Below are 16712 nucleotides of genomic sequence, written 5' to 3'. Positions count from 1 at the left end.
GCACTCAATCGTCGGGACACCGGCTGATTGGTGCATGTACCCTTGTCTTTCGACTATCAACGCCACCACATGATGCCTGATTAACCTTCCGTCACTTTTAACGTTATTTTCACGAGATTAGTAAAATAACGTCAAAATTAGAGCAATTTCACTTTTGCCCACCCGAGGATTCACACATATATACATTATATGCGCGCACCGCAAGCAGTGCATAATTTATTCCTCCAAAATCACAAGTGTTACTTGGTATTGGTCAATAGCATACAGATGTTTTAGAAAAATCAAATCATTTATTTATGCAAAGCAGTGGAACTCATCATCCAACAACTTTATTCAAGACAATAATTTATCAACCATCTTAAGAATATCTGATTTATTCATCACATTAGAAACAAGTACCGATTACTTATAAGAAACATGATCTAGCGGCTCTTAAAGTCACAGGCTTTCGTATGAGCCATCATGACTGTTCTCTTCACTCGTAATCAAAGGCGGGATGCTCTGCTCAAAGAAGAAGAAATTATCTGGATCAACAACACCTTTCACCAGTGCTAACCTCTCAAAGTTGTCATCGAAATACTTGTTTCCCCACGTCATCGCATTCAAGTAACTTGTATTATCTGCATTATCATTGACACCTAAATCCAAATCCCTGTAGTTCACATAAGCTGCTCTTGGGTTCTTTGACACATACGGTGTCATATTTTGGTGCATCTTTCTCATCCAACTTATACGCTTTTCTGATGCTTCAACGCTCCCATCATCCCATTTCTCGAAATATTGTATGTTATACAAATACCCTTTTCGATGAGGGTAAGGAATTCTCGTCTCTTCAATCTCGTCCATCTTCCCACCATGCGGTTCCATTATAAGGATCGGGTTCTCTCCCTCCAAACACCATTTCCATATCTCGTCTAGTTTCTCCTCAGGTATCGGTTCTTTCACATAGTCGGATTTAGCATTAAAGTAACTTTTGGGCTGGGGTGTCCTGTCTCTAAGGACATCAATGCTTTGCCCTTTTGGATAGTTATCAAAAAAGAGTACCGATTCGATCCAACTCAGTTCACTGCAGTCGCTTTCCTGTAATCCCAACTCAGGGAAGCTGTCTGTTACAGTTTCAATGAGCTTATCGACGTTTCCAAAAAACATCGAATTGAATATTACTTGAAGTGTTCTGTTTCCTGCCTCATTGAAAGTAGGTAGTATTATAGTTCTTATGAATAAATCTTCACTTAGTTTGTGTCCAATATACTGCCACCTGTTAAAAAGACTCGAACCGCCTTGTTCTATAGTCTTGGAAAGACTAAAAACTGTAACTTTATCAGGAACATAAACAAGATTCACTTGCCAAGCAACCACAACACCAAAACTTCCACCACCGCCGCCTCTAATCGCCCAAAACAGATCTTCCCCCATCGATTTTCGATCAAGAAGTCTCCCATTCGCATCAACGATCCTAGCATCGATGACATTATCAGCTGCTATACCATACTTTCTTATCATAGTCCCAAATCCACCTCCACTTATTTGACCACCGACACCGACAGTTGTGCAGATCCCTGCTGGAAATCCGAGATTTTGACTTGCTTGGGACACCCAATAATAAAATTCACCAACAGTTGCACCAGTTTCGACCCACGCAGTGTTCTGATCCGAGTCGATTGTTATTGACCTCAATTCTCTGAGGTCAAGAACAACAAAAGATGATTGATCATATGAAGTGTATGAAAGGCCTGCGTAATCATGTCCGCCACTTCGAATTCGAATTTGAATATTGAAACTTTTTGAACAAAGTATTGTAGATTGTACATGGGAATATGTTAAGGGTGTGACTATAGCTAGTGGTTTTGGAGTTGTAGATGTGGAAAATCTAAGGTTTATAATGGTTGACTGAAGAACAGATGAGTATTCTGTGTTGTTTTCGGTGTATACGAAATCGGAGGTTGTGACATTTGGATCTTGAGAGAGGCATTGAAGAAAATTATCTGCCAGTGGATCTGAAATTGTTGTAGAGATCAAAGTAAGAACTAGTAAAAGATGTAGTAGAGTTTGAGTAATAATATGTAGCTGCTCCATGTTTTCTTCATAACAGTTGAATAACCATCAGCCTCATATATACAAAAACTTTTGATGATTAATAAGGTGAAGTCAACTTAAGACAACTTACAAGCTTCATAAAACTTGTTAAACGTTTAAAATAATTTTCCTGAAACATGAGTTTGCTTAGTTTCAAGCCTTTGTAGTCTTAAATCATTGAATATTAATATATTAAAATAATAAGTGGGTTAAGTAAAGAATTAAAACATACTTTTGTTTTGTTATTATATGAGAAGTCTTCTTGAAAAAAGTGTTGTGAAGATAAAATATTAAGATATTACAGCTGTAGAATTGTTTTTAGTTGGGTTTTTAAAGACAAAGGGTAAAATATAAGAGTTTTAGTGATTAAAATGATTAATTATATGTGTTTTAAAGTTTATTAAATGAAAGAAATTTAAATATAATATTTTCATACTATTTTAATGTATTCTAAGTAATATTTTCCAGTTTTACTTCTTGTTTAACCATTTTTTTATAAAAAATTGACATATTGTAAAAACTGTAAATTAGTTTAGTTTATCATTTTTATATGAAAGATTAATTAGTAGAAAGTGTAATATAGTTTGAGTCATCTTTACTTCAACGTTGATAACTTCTGATCCTCAACATATGTTGCATCTGCAAGTCTTGTATTAATGCTAATTATAGCTTGATCTTGAATAGTTGAATGGAATATATATATTTTAATCATGTAAGTTACATGGAAATAGAATATTATTATTAGTCGCATCACATGCTAGCATATTCCTTAAATTATGAACATATATCCTTTCGTTGAACATAAAACACCTAAAACATGTGTTCCACGTACAAGTCAGTTCTTTTAATATTCAATCTTATTTTAATTTTGTTATTTAACCACTGACGTGCAACTAAGCCACTACATCATCCCACCCTCATGAATAAAACACATCATAGGTTTTGTAACAGGTGAGAATTGACCCCATATCCCGAGCAGGGGCTGCGAAGGCGAACAATGGTGTCGGTGTTTTTTGAAATATCTGGCAGCGAAAAAATTCGCCAGGACCGTAGTTTAAAAAATTCAGAGCTCAAAATACCGTGTTTCTTATTTCATAAACTGGAAATAAAAGTCAAATTTATATAGACACAAGTTTTATAGTGATAAACCTTAATTTACAAAACAAAAATCTTTATTATTCTCGTAACAAACCACTTATTTAAGGTGGAGTGTCATGTAGCATTATTTCTATTTCTTCATAACAAGTCACCTAAAACATGTTTAAAAAAATTTATAAATAAATCAAAGTTGCGTTGAGTTTGCGGAAGACTTATAAACTTTAAGGATCAAAAATGTAACTTATATAAAGACGGGATTATAAACACCCGTTTAAGTTAACAAATTATTTATGTGTTTAATATTTACAAACCACCATATTAGGTTTACAAAATAAATCCGAGCCATCGGATATTTCAATAGCGCTTCAACACTCCAAGCGCTAAACTTGTTCACCTGCAAAATGTAAGAAAATACGTCAGCAACGAATGCTGGTGAATACGCTGACGCAAAATAACTTTTTTTTACTTTATTACCCCTCGAGACTACGCCTGCCTCGGCCCAACGTGGCTTAGGAATAACAAAGTCAAATATCACATTATAAACTAGATCCTCTACGCTAGGTCACCTCAGCAAACACCGCAGCGTTCGACTTAATTAAGTACCCGTAAATATACACATACGGTCGTACTCTCTGCAATAGAGCGTCCTACGACCAAGGGTGGTGCGATCATGCCCATACATCGCATAGTACCACCTATGTAAGGATCCAGACATACGTATACCACAGCCTGAGGGCTAGGTTTATACCCATAGTTATAAAGGTTTTAGGAACACATAGTTCCTTGTAAACAATTTCATATAACAAGTTTGACTCATTTAAAAAAAACAAGTTTAAAAGTTTGGGGGCGTATTCACCTTATCTCTTTAGGATCGGCTTCACTCACCGTCCAAGGGTCTTTCCCTTTCTTTATCTCGAACCTATAGTTACGAGTATAAATATTTGTTAGTCGGATACACGATTCAGCTTAAGACCTTTAGTCTTATATCTCAATCCTCGATTGAACCTTTAGTTCAATTCTTATTTACTTGAAAACCTCTTGTTTAAAAGTAAATTATAAACTTTTAGTTTATATTGAAAACCCGACGTTTTTTCTTCTCCAAGAAACGTAATCTTTTTTTTATTATTTAAGAATACTCTTTATTCATTAAATAATATTTTCATAACAAATAATATATATACATATATACTTACACACATATATATGTAGTTCACAACATTCAATACTCAAACTTTCATTTGTTTCTTTGTTATGTTTTCTTTTCTTTTCTTTTATCGAGGCATCGAGTATAACTTCGACTTAAGGCTTAAGCCTTTAATATAATATTGAATTATATTGAATTCATTATTACGCCTAACCTTAATGGCGTATAGAAACTCTAGAGAAATGAGCAGCACTCCGACGCCGCTTTACTTTTCTCGATCAACTTTGATATGCCAACTTCAACACTCGTCGGCATGTCTTTCGGGACTCTTTGCCATTACAACAACGCCTTCTTGATAAATGAGGGTGGAGGGTGGCACAAACTTCAAAGAATCGTTGGTACACAATTGAAGGTTCGGGACACGTTTTACGAGGGAACAAGGCACGTTTATCGAGGCAAATCGAGTATACGATTGTGGTATTGTAGAGAGAAAGGAGAGCAGGTTTTAGTGTGCCAAGAGTGAGATCCCGACCTTGCTATTTATAGGCAAACTCTGGTGTCCCATCGCGTACCGCGCCCAGCTCAAAAGCACCCCGTCGCGTACCGCGACGTAGGGTTGATGACGCAGAGGTGTAGGCCTGCCACGTGTCGACACGTGGCAGTCACCGCTCCACGTGGCAACACGTGGCGACAGTGTTGCCACGTGGTGACACGTGGCAGTACATAGTGCCACCGTGTGCCACGTGGCACACGTGTCACACTGTGTCAGACTCCCCATCGCGTACCGCGATGGGAGTCTCTTCTGACCTGTCGCGTACCGCGATGGGTCAGGAAAATTAGATTTTACAATTTAGACCCTCAACTTTGGAATTTGGCAATTTTAGTCCCTAGACTTTGAAAAGTTGATACTTTGAACTCGAAATTTTCACGGTGTTACAGTGTCAATTTGCCTCACTAAAATAACATCGTGACCTTTTTATTGACTTGAAGACATTCATAACCAAGGCATGTATATCTTGGAGTCGACAATTCATTTCTTCGAGTTGTCCTGCCATATCGGCACCAACACTCGTCGAATCTCGAAGACATCTCAACGGCATGCTCAACATCATTGTCGTTTAAGTTGAAGTTACGAGCATCGGATCTCGATACATCGAAACTCATTGCCCATGGATAAAGAAAAACCGTTTCAACAACAAAAACTAGAGAAAACATATAATAGTGGATTCTAAATTGTAACCAAGCATCGCCTATTGGTTCTATACCTGATTCATAACTAGAAAGTTTCTCCGGTCCTTTGCTACTCGAAGCCAAATCCCGAAATGAAAAATACGAAAATAGGAATAAGACTTGATATTATCATAAATGCCCAAAAAGTATCATATTCGCAAAGTAGTAACATAGATGCACTCCTATAAACGTGGAAAATATACCTGATTAGTAAATTCAACTAGAAATTTTTAAGTCTTTCATAACTGTTTAGTTAAAGTAAGAATTGCTTTTGGTCCAATCTAGTTTCCTTTTGCGAGGCGTGGTTCCTTTCAAGATTCATTCGTGTCTCTAGATCAACCAAAGACGAGGTCTTAGACCTTTTTCAATAATCTCCGCATCACCGGCACCACTACCCCAACCTCTCTATTTCGACCATAAATCGAATGAAAATTTTGGCATCTCTAGTTTATGTCGGTCCATTTGCATTATTGAATCTTTTCTCTCGCGCGAGTCTCCTCTAATTTCTTTGAAGATCTCTAAAAAAATTTCCAAAAAAACGTCGGACGCTTGATAGTTGGCTACAAAAAGTAGTTAAATAAATATTACTACAAATTTAATATAATTTTTAACAAAAAAAAAGAACAAAATAAAACAATAAGAATAATATTAAACACTTACAACATTTGGGATCTTCTGATATCGCTAGCCACGCTCGTCCGTTGTCCATGATATAGTTTCCTTTTTAGCCCGAGGTTCGTCGGGGGGTTTCTTTGTGGGTATGTTTGGCAAAACTAGCTGGAAGCTGCTAGCTGGTGGCTGCTAGCTGTAACTTTTTAAATATATTTAGATGTTTGGCAGAGTAGCTGGAACTTTTAATAAAATGTATAAAATTGCTAAAATGGGCATAACTAAAAATAATAATATTAAATGTATTTATTTTGGAAGGTTATTTAAGTAAATTACAATCCTAAAAGCTTGTAGCTTTTTTTAAACGCTACTAGTAGAAGCTTTAAGCTTTTTCTGCTGACCTGAAAGCTTCAAACTCCTTGGGACAAACAAAACTTTTAATTGAGTATAAGTTTTTCCTTAAAAGCTTGAAGCTTGAAGCTCCTAAAAGCTTCATGCCAAACATACCCTGTGTGTTTTATTTCACGTGAGCCTCCGCCTTTTTCATGTTGGCTCGACCGGTACGAGTCTTCGGATCGGGTTATGTATCCGGCACCGTCTCTTCTTCATCTTGTTCGAAACCGGCCATCGTGCCCGGATTTTGGAAACCGGACATCGTGTTCGGTAATGGAAAACCGGAACCAAGCAGTTCCATGTATGCCTCATGCTTGGGTCGTAATTAACATCAACCATGTACGTAAATTGAGGGGTTGTTTGGGTGGTGTTCAGTTGTGGATTTTTTGGGTCGGGATAATTTGAGTCGGGTTGTCAGGAGTATTGACCGAAACCGAGCATAAAATTGTTCCATGGATTCATATTTGTCGGGTAAAAAATGAAAGTGGATGAAAAGGTCAAAGATGGTGAAGTTGTCGGTTTATATAATAAATAAAATGGCTTTTTTTTAATATTCCCATTATACCAACGATCCTTTTTTTAAAAACTTGTGTCATGTCAACGTGATGTCAAAATACTTGGAAAATAACTCACCCAAAATGGGCCGGGGGGGGGTGCACGGGCGTTTTTGGGCCCAAAACACGGCCACTGCAGACGGTCTAATAGCATTATTTGTCATTTGGAACTAAAACTAGTCATTTTAAAAATCCACAAAAGTTACATTCATAATGCCCTTTTCTAATTGGCCAATGCAATAAAACTATATTGCACTCATATTTATAGAATTTATAGTATCGCGATTTACAACGGATTATAATTTACAACTAGCGTTAATTTAAAACTATGTTAGAGTTGGTGAAGGCAGTTTCCGACAAGACACGAGCACGACAAGTAAATAACTAACTTTTGGTAGGCTAATAGAACCGTTATTTTTTAAGTGGGTTAACCTATAGATCTTTTTCAAAGTTTTTAAAAAGGGTAATATTTAGATTTAGAAGATATTATTTAAGAAGTGTAAACATTTTAAAGTTTATTTTTCCCACTTCAAACAGTTACTTTTTTAAAACTGAAATTTAATTTAGGTTTTACCATCTTTATCACCTCTTACATTCTATCATTTTCATTCACTTCTTTTATCACGAGCTAAACATATATACCAAGTTTTATAATTTGAGAACAAAAGATAAACAAAATAATTGACACTTTAAACTATTAACACGGGCATTTTAAACTATTGAAACTATTATAAGTTTTATATTGGTGCCATTCTAAAGATTCATGCACTAAACATACAGTTAAAAGACGATTTTCGATATTGTAACTAACGCAAGTAACTATTTAACCCACTATATAAAACCGGTCAAAACTTGGATTAAATCGAGCGTTCAAACATCTATTCGAGTTGTACATAAAATGACAACAAAACATCAAGAAACATGTAATCACAAACTATAGTTGCTTGCTATTAACAAAGACTGTCTACTATATTACAACATACTAGTGCCAAAACACAAACCAATCCCAAAGCTGTCACCAAATTATTGTAATTTATAAGTTAATAGTTGTTGAAAAACCATTCATAGAAAAAAAAAAAAAAAAAAAAAAAAAAAAAAAAAAAAACTTAACACTATTAAAGAAGATTCTACAAATGAGACCAAGAATTGGATGGCTGATATATATATGCTTTTGCTTCACTTCCTGTTTGTTACAAATCTTTACTTTCTTGCACATGAAGTTATCTTCTTGTTTTTAACTGGTACAACAACTTGGGGTACAAGAACTGATTTGGTCACTCACGAGGCCGCGCGAGCCATAATGAGCTCAGAGCCCGAAGCCGAGATGAATAGTCATGAATGGCAATGAGTGCTCGAGCAGACTGGCGAGTTGTTAATATCCTATGCATTTGTTGGAAGGTTTGTTGCCCTCAAGTTGTCAGCCTGGTCAAAGGATAGAATAAACTTTTTAAGAGGGGTGAGTATAAAACCCAAAATTAACCGACATAACTGAACCGAAAAAAAAATAACTAAATCATACAAAAAAACAGACGGTTCGGTTTCGTATTTTCTGAAAGCCGAATTTTATGGTGTCGTTTCGATTTTGTATTTTCTGAAAAACAAATAACTGAAAGAATAGTTTATTTTCTTAATGTTGTTATTCATCTTCAAGATTATAATTTTGATCTCTGAATGCTAAGTAAATTATAAGAAATCAACAAATGGTGTAGCCCAAAATATTTAGCAAAAAACCGAACCAAAACCAAATTAACCAACATAACCAACCGAAATAACTGGATCATACAAAAAAACATCAGTTTGGTTTTGTATTTTCTGAAAACCAAATTTCAAGTTTGGTTTCGGTTTTGTATTTTCTAAAAACCGGAAAAAAAAACGAATAACTGATATAACCGTTTACTTTGAATGTTTGTTATTGAATTTATGGATTATAATTTTGATTTCTGAATGCCAAGTAATGTATAAGAAATTAACAAGTGGTGTAGCCCGATATATTTAGCCCAAATATAAAATAATTAATCAATCATTAACTAATAAAAACTTTTAGACCGAAATTCAATATTTTTAGACTTTTTTTTCACTCTAAAAAGTTCATGGGCAATGGTAAAACCGAAACAGTACAGAACCCATTGTAAAAATCGAAAATCATAAAAATGAAAAACACCGAACCCAAATTATTTTTAAAAGCAAACCACCGAATTTTCGGTTTTCAGTATGATTCAAGCCCAAAAAGGAGATAAGCTCATTCATGAACCTACACGAGTTTATTATTAATGTTATATTTATAGATTTTTATATGATAACTACTATTATATATTAAATTATGACAAAATAATATATATTATGTTATATCTAAAAACTATAATTTAAAAACATATAGCAAATTAATTAACAACTAATAAACGACCCAAGCCCGAGCTGAGATCAAGCTTGAAAAACTAATCACAAGCCGAGCTTGAGCTTTAGAATGAGCCGAACTCGAGCCTGTTTGAGCTCGGGCTTGGCTAGGCTAAGCTAGTTTACACCCCTAGGGTTTAAAGTTCAGGATTTAGATGATCAATCGACCTGTCGAATGAAGCCCTCTAGGGTTCCTAGTTTACCCATAGCCATAGCCATCTGGCCCATGTAGTTGGCTACATTGCCCGATGAATTTGAGGTACCGAGAGATCCGGCTATGGTCTCGGCTAGCGACTGCTGCAATGCCTCCATCCCTTGTGATAACGCGTCCTCGGCTTGCTGTGATGACTGCTGTAGGTTGCCGATTGCCAATAACTGCTGCTCGGTCAAAGGTTCCAATTGTGTTATAAGCAGCTGCAAACCAAAAAAAAAAGCAACATAGTCAAATTTCACACATGTCATTATTTATGTTTTTATCCGTGTTTGCATGATCGATTATCGAATCGGTAACCTTACTAGTCAACTGGTTGGACCGGTTTCAAAAATAGGATTGCATCGTAAACGATTTAAAAATTAAAAATGCATACATAACTAATTTACAACAAAATTTAAAACTAAATTGTGTGTTGGTGTGGATTTACAATTTGAATAAAATATAATACCTTGAATAACTATAAAAATTAATTAATTTAAGAATAAAAAATACATATACATATAATTAATTTATAACAAAATATGTAACTGATTTATTTTAGTATCAAATTACAATTTTAATATAATAAAAGTCTTAAATAAATAAAAATATGCAGCTTGAAGTAGTAATCCGGCAGTCAATGAGACTTTTGAAGGAAAAAGATTACTTTTTATACTACGGTTACGAAAACATTACTTTCATTCTTAACTTTTCATCATGCACTTGAAGAAGACAGCGAAATTTTTTTTTTAAAATAAGTACGAAACGAAAAACTCAAAAATCAATCCAAAACCACTATGAATCCAAAAACCTCAAATCATAATTATGAATCCAAACATGTAAATTACTCCTAATACATCAACCACGAATCAAAATCAAGATATTTAGCACAATTCTAAATGATGAGCAGGAACTGATACTGACCTTTAAGAGTTCTGAAGAACGGAATCCACCTAACCAGAGAAAACATCTTTCGGCAGGTGTTTTCCACATGCCCGATAAAACATGAAAGACATCGGCTTTTGCAGCATCACTTTTGATTCTGAAAATATCCTCATAATGTGCAACTACACCATCAACTATGATCCTTAGTTCACCATCACCCGCATGATTGCTAACTGCCCCTTTCAGCTCATTTATTCGCCGGTTGTGTTCTTCTAGCCACCGCCCATATTCAACATCAAAAGCCAACGCTCCTGCAAAAGTAGTTTAATAATGGGCCAGTTGGGTTATTTTGTTAAATAAAAACTATATAGCTAGTAAGGAAACTGTTCAAAAAGGTGCAAAATAATATTGTTATATAAATTTTTTTATATTATAACTAGAGCTGTTCAAAAAGCTAGCGGCCCGCTGGAAAAAAGCTCGTTTGTAAATGAGCCAAGCCCGAGCCAGTGTCGGTTCATGGCTCGCACGCTAACTGGCTCATTGAAATTACACCACAAATTTTAATATATACATACATATACACACACATTTATAATCATAACAATTATAAACATTGAAAAAAAAAACAAAAACAAAAACCAAAATAAAATAAAATATTATTTGAATCTGCCTCTTGATCTTTAAAAAAAATAGAACAAAAAATAATACATATATTATTATAAATCCCATCAGTTTATAAATTTGTCTTTTACTTTTCAATTGTAAAAAAACATATATTAAAAAAAAAAAGAAAAAACAAACAAACTAATGAGCCGGCTTAAGCTTTTTTGTCAAGCTCGAGCTCAGCACATATATTTTAATGAGCTGAAAAGCCGATCTCGAGCTTAAATTTACAGCTTGTTATAATAAACTAGCCAAGCTTGAGTGACTAAAAAACTCATTAAAATAAGCAAGCCGAGCTCGAGCTCGAATTTTCAACTCTTTAAAATAAACAAGCTGACCTGAGATCAACTTTTCAGCTTGCTAAATAAACGATCCGACACGAGCCAGCTCGAGCCCAAGCCCCTTGGCTTGGCCCTAATTCTAATTGTAATGTGATAGAAATCATGCTCTAGTTCTAGTCTAAATATCATTTAATTTGTGTATTTTGGGAGGGGTTAAGTGCAACTTTTCTATAAATAGGTATTAATAGCTAATAGAGAGAGGGGAGTATGTTTATGTTTAAGATGGCATTGCCATGGCTCCTGCGTATGTGGTGAGAGAGGGCTAGGCCCGGGAATCTATTGTAACTTTTCTTTTTACGTTTCCGTAATACAATTCGTTCAGTCTATTTTGTTCCTATTATCTTCCCTAACTCCAATCTATTACAATCAACACATACCAATTCCTATCATAATGTCAAAACAGTTTGGAGATGAGTTGGTTGGGTCAACTCGAACTCACCTATCTCTTAAGTTGGTTAACCCATTTAGCCTCAATCCTAACACGTTAATTTAACCTGTTTCCAACTGTTTACTACTTAAAATTGTAACACTATGTTCTTAAATCAAGAAAGATTGCTAAATTTATTGAAAGCTAAAACTAGTACAACCGAATTATTGAAAATCACAAGAGGTCTTACCGTTCCCGCTCATTGATTGAGATTGTTCTCCTGAACTTGAAATGAAGATGCCCTTTTGAAAAAGAAAACCAAATTCATTTAAGACAACTGAAATGATTTTCAAAATAGAAAATGAAGTAAAATTGAAAAGAAATGCGGAGACAATAATGATTAATCAAACCATACTTGCTGCCGGGCTCTCTGAAGCTCTTGCTCAAGTTGAGTCAGCTTCATTCTACTACTTTCCAGCTGTTGGACATAAGCCTATAAACCAAAAGTTTTTAAAAAACAAATGAATAATTAATTTGAATACTTTGACATGAATTAAACGCATTAATCCGCAGCAGACTAACCATTTGACAATCATATCAACAGTAATATTTGGAAAAATGTGATTTATGTCTTAAGTACTCTTAACTTTAACTGGTTGTGTCAAGATTTAAGAACAAAAAGAAAACAAAGATCAAGATTGATATAATTAAACACTGTAATTTTTTAGTATTAATATGAAAATAGAAAAAATAAATCAGTTTTATGAGATGTGTTCATGTCAATCAGTGAATACGTGTGACGTGTTCAGATTTATGATTTTGATATGATTCTCGGTAGGGCTGTCAATTGGGTACTTGTTTAAGAAACGATAAGACGTGCTAATAAATATTTTTTTTAAATAATTGAAATTAGTAGGCTAGACTCCCATCATCTTCCCTTATTGATACATAAAACTTAAAACTGTCTTATAGCCACGACATATAGAGTAGTTAAACGAGTCGCATTCATGTTTGATACTTGTGTTAAGCGCGTCGTTTCTAACCTGTGAAACACGTTAAGACACGAACTGACAGCCCCAATTCTCTGGTTCATGTAAAACAACTTTGTAACAAAACATATGAGCCAAATTAAAGAAAATTTACTTTCTTCCGCAGGCGGCTCTTTCTTGCAGCTTCACGATTCTGGGCAAGTCTACGAAGTGTCTGAAACATACAGTTAAAGAATCAGCAAGTTAACAACTTGATTACAAGATTACTAAAATATCATGTGTCCCAAAATAATCACTATAAAAACAACTTATTGTACTTGTGTTTCTTTTATTACAAAATCTAGCTCTGCATTTTCTTTTTGTTTCCAAAATTGGACTCTGATTTATGATACTGAAGCAATCATTTTAGGACATTTGATGATTAAATGTTTAGAAATTAAAATAAAAATATGAACTTGTAACCGAAAGCCAAACCTTTTGATCCCTTGACTTATCACTAGCATCAGAAACCACAAGCCCATGTGACTGACCGCTATGAAACTGCAATAAAATCACAAATAATGCATCTTAGAAAACTTTCAAATTAAATGGACCGATTAGGACTTTATTTTGTCTTAAACGAACTGAACAAAGAAACTTGCTAAAAGGTTCTATTCCATGATTCAGATCAACACTAAAACATTACTGTTTCATAAAAAAAATGTTAATAAATCAACCTGACCCGGCCTGTCTCAACCCATACTAAAAAAATGGCCCGTTTCGATTCAAGCCCATCACAAAGATTTGTCTATCTTATAAACAATCATTAGATATAATTCCCAACTATCAGTTAATCAAAGCAGTGTAACTAATGTATCTGCAGACCTAATAATATTAAAAGTACTTCAAAAAGTTAAAAAAAAATTACCCCCAAACCCTTGTCTTCAGTGTCGCCATCGGTTGAAGTATCAGTCCTAGGACTGAGCTCCGCCATTACCGACTCTCAAATAACACTAATGATTAAACAACTTGTATCCAATTTCTTTTGTGGCATATAACTGACTCTGCATAATTAAACAAAAACATAAAAATCATAATATAAATTATAATTCAACTGAAATAACAGCATACTATTAAACTCTTCACCTCATTAAAAACTCGCAATCGCACGCGCCAAGTCCTTGATCTTGAGAAAACATAATATCAAAACATTGTATGTATATGAATCCATATAATAACATAAAGTGTAACATATAATAATAGTAATAATAAACCCTAATAAAAACTACAGGTAAAGCAAAACCCATGTGAAGTTGGGTGAAAAATCAAGTGGGTATAGAGTATTTTTTCCCAAAAAGGAAAGAAGTGAATAATCAAAGCCCGAAAGAGTAATAAATTAAGAGTCTTGAAGCTTGCAAAGATTAGGGTTTAAAGAACTTACATGAAGTTAAAGGTAAAGGTAAAGGTGATGGATAATAACTTGGGATGATTGTGATTGATTTGAAGCAAATGAATTTAGAAATGAAATGAAATGAAATGAAAGGTGAATTGGAGTTGCAGAGTGTGATTCGATGATGGTCGCAAGGTGGTTTGCGATTTTGACCTTTTTATCCCAACAAAGAGACCTTTCTTCGAAAAAAAACAAGCAAAATTATTATTATTATTATTATTATTATTATTATTATTATTATTATTATTATTATTATATTTTAACATTAAACTTTTAATTACTTTGTTGTTTTTGTTGTTTTAGATACGGGAATATGGTTCAGTAACTGCACAATTGATCCTAATGGTTGAAAAAAAGTTTAGTAACTGCACAATTAATCCTAATGGTTGAAAAAAAATTCACAAATGGTCATGATAATCGTATTTTCATAACATAGATGGTCCTTGGCAAAGTTAGCATCTAACATTGTTAAACTTTCCAGTTAAGTTTGAATGGAATTACCAAACTACCCTCGATATAAAAAAATAAATGCATAAATTATTAATAAAAATCAGGTAAGTCCTATTTAAAACAAAAGGTTAAAATCAATTGATAAAACACTTAACCACACACCACCATCTTTATCTTCAACCTCTATTATCCACACAACACCATCTTCAACCTCCATCACCCACCCGACCCACCACCACAATTCCGACCATCATTGTGACATCCGTCAATTTCGGTTATTTATTTGTATTTGTTTACCCAACAAGGACTTGTTTGGATCTCTTATCATTAATAAAAATGACTATTTATTAATATTTTATTTTTGTCTAATTCATTTCATATTGTTATGTGACATAAATATGTTAAACAATCCTTAAAATCACTTAATTTTGGCTTAAAACGCATTTCTGGAAACTAGAGGGACTAAATGTGACCAAAATGGAAGCCTGATAGATTCCCCCCCCCCTCGCGTGGCGCGTAGGAATAACGTGGTTACTACGCCTAGCTCAGCCTACGTAGCTGTGCATCAGAATTTTGTGTTTATTTGTTTTTGACTTGTTTATCATCCAATCTTCATCCTAATCTCGTTATAATTCAAAATCAAGGGTTCTCTAACATTCCTAAGCATATTCTATCATCAATCTACGAATTATATCATCTAATCTAAGATAATTATTAAGTTTGAGTGTTTATCTTATTCATTTTTGAGTTTTAAACAAAGTTTAGTGATTTATTGATAAATACTAAGTCTAAATTAGTTTTCCTATATAAACTAATGTATGTTATCAATTTTTTCTGCTACACAAATCTTCCACTTCCATTCTCTTTCACGAATTCAAGATCTAGCTCAAATGATCTTCAAGTTTTGACTTTCAAAAGTCAACAAGGTTTCTTAAGCTTCAATCATCTCATTTTTCCATCAATCCTCAAGTAAGTTTGTATTTTTATTGATGGTTATCAACCCTTGAATGAATGCCCTCATCCAATTTCAATGGATTTGGGGGATTTCATGTTCAATCGAATCAATTTCAAGTTAGGGTTTATGATAAGAACTAAATTGGGGCTTTTCAATTACACTACGAATTGACCCGAATTAACTTATGTTCTTTCAATATCTTATGTTTGTATTTGTGTTTTGGTTATGTTGGACCTGAAATTGACCTCAAATCAACATTCGAGTCAGAGACGAACCGAACTATCGTTCAAAACCAACTTTTGGTTTTTCGCATAAAAATCTCAGTTTTATTATTTATTGTGGTTTGTTTAGTTTGATTTTGACTTTGGATTATTTACCTAAATGTTAGGGTGTTCTCAAGTTCGGTTTAGTCAGCTCACTTAAGTCAAACTTCTTTTATAATTATTATATCTCGCTCGCCGACTTCCTAAGGTGAGTAATTCACACCCTTTTTTCATATTTTAGTTTTGTGGGTAACATGCGTACCATACATATCAAAGTTGATCTATTTACATAATACCTCATAAACCACAATTTAATATTATGTGTTTATGGATTTATTTCTCATCGATGACATGTTATATGGTTTTATGTGTTTATTTTTATTGCTTTTCGGTTGGGCCATCTCATCCTCATCTAGTATGCATACATTACCCCGGTAAGCTAGCTTTGTGATAGACCGAAAGGGTCCACATCTATTTTATTTGGTAATTATTAGATATCATTAATGTTGTAATTATTCATATTCACATACGAATTTTTTTGTGTTACAATATAACTATATATCTAAACTTATGTATTGCTCACTCATTTTTAAGTTGATCAAACTCTATTTTTACGTGTGTTATAGGTTTGCTAGTTGAAGAATTGGGTGTTTGAGAAGATATTTAGTTTGACTCTATG

At 34.0% G+C, this 16712-nt stretch overlaps 2 pseudogenes across 1 annotated transcript; both read right to left on the bottom strand.

Annotated features, from left to right (window-relative positions):
• Positions 1-253: 253 nt before the first annotated feature.
• Positions 254-2208, bottom strand: LOC143572626 (monolignol oxidoreductase AtBBE-like 15 pseudogene; annotated as a pseudogene).
• A 5757-nt stretch (positions 2209-7965) lies between these two features.
• Positions 7966-14386, bottom strand: LOC143572632 (transcription factor TGA2.3-like; annotated as a pseudogene). The gene is made up of 8 exons (XR_013142300.1): positions 13844-14386; positions 13411-13476; positions 13091-13150; positions 12363-12440; positions 12198-12249; positions 10616-10887; positions 9667-9912; positions 7966-8526 (listed from the first exon to the last, which is right to left on the bottom strand). The product of XR_013142300.1 is annotated as a transcription factor TGA2.3-like (transcript).
• Positions 14387-16712: the final 2326 nt, after the last annotated feature.

The sequence above is a fragment of the Bidens hawaiensis genome, unplaced genomic scaffold (genome assembly GCF_021521415.1).
Source record: "Bidens hawaiensis isolate Kalapana, Puna unplaced genomic scaffold, B.hawaiensis_p1.1 tig00025981_1, whole genome shotgun sequence".
Lineage (NCBI taxonomy): Eukaryota > Viridiplantae > Streptophyta > Magnoliopsida > Asterales > Asteraceae > Bidens > Bidens hawaiensis.
This window is presented reverse-complemented; position numbering and strand designations above follow the sequence as displayed.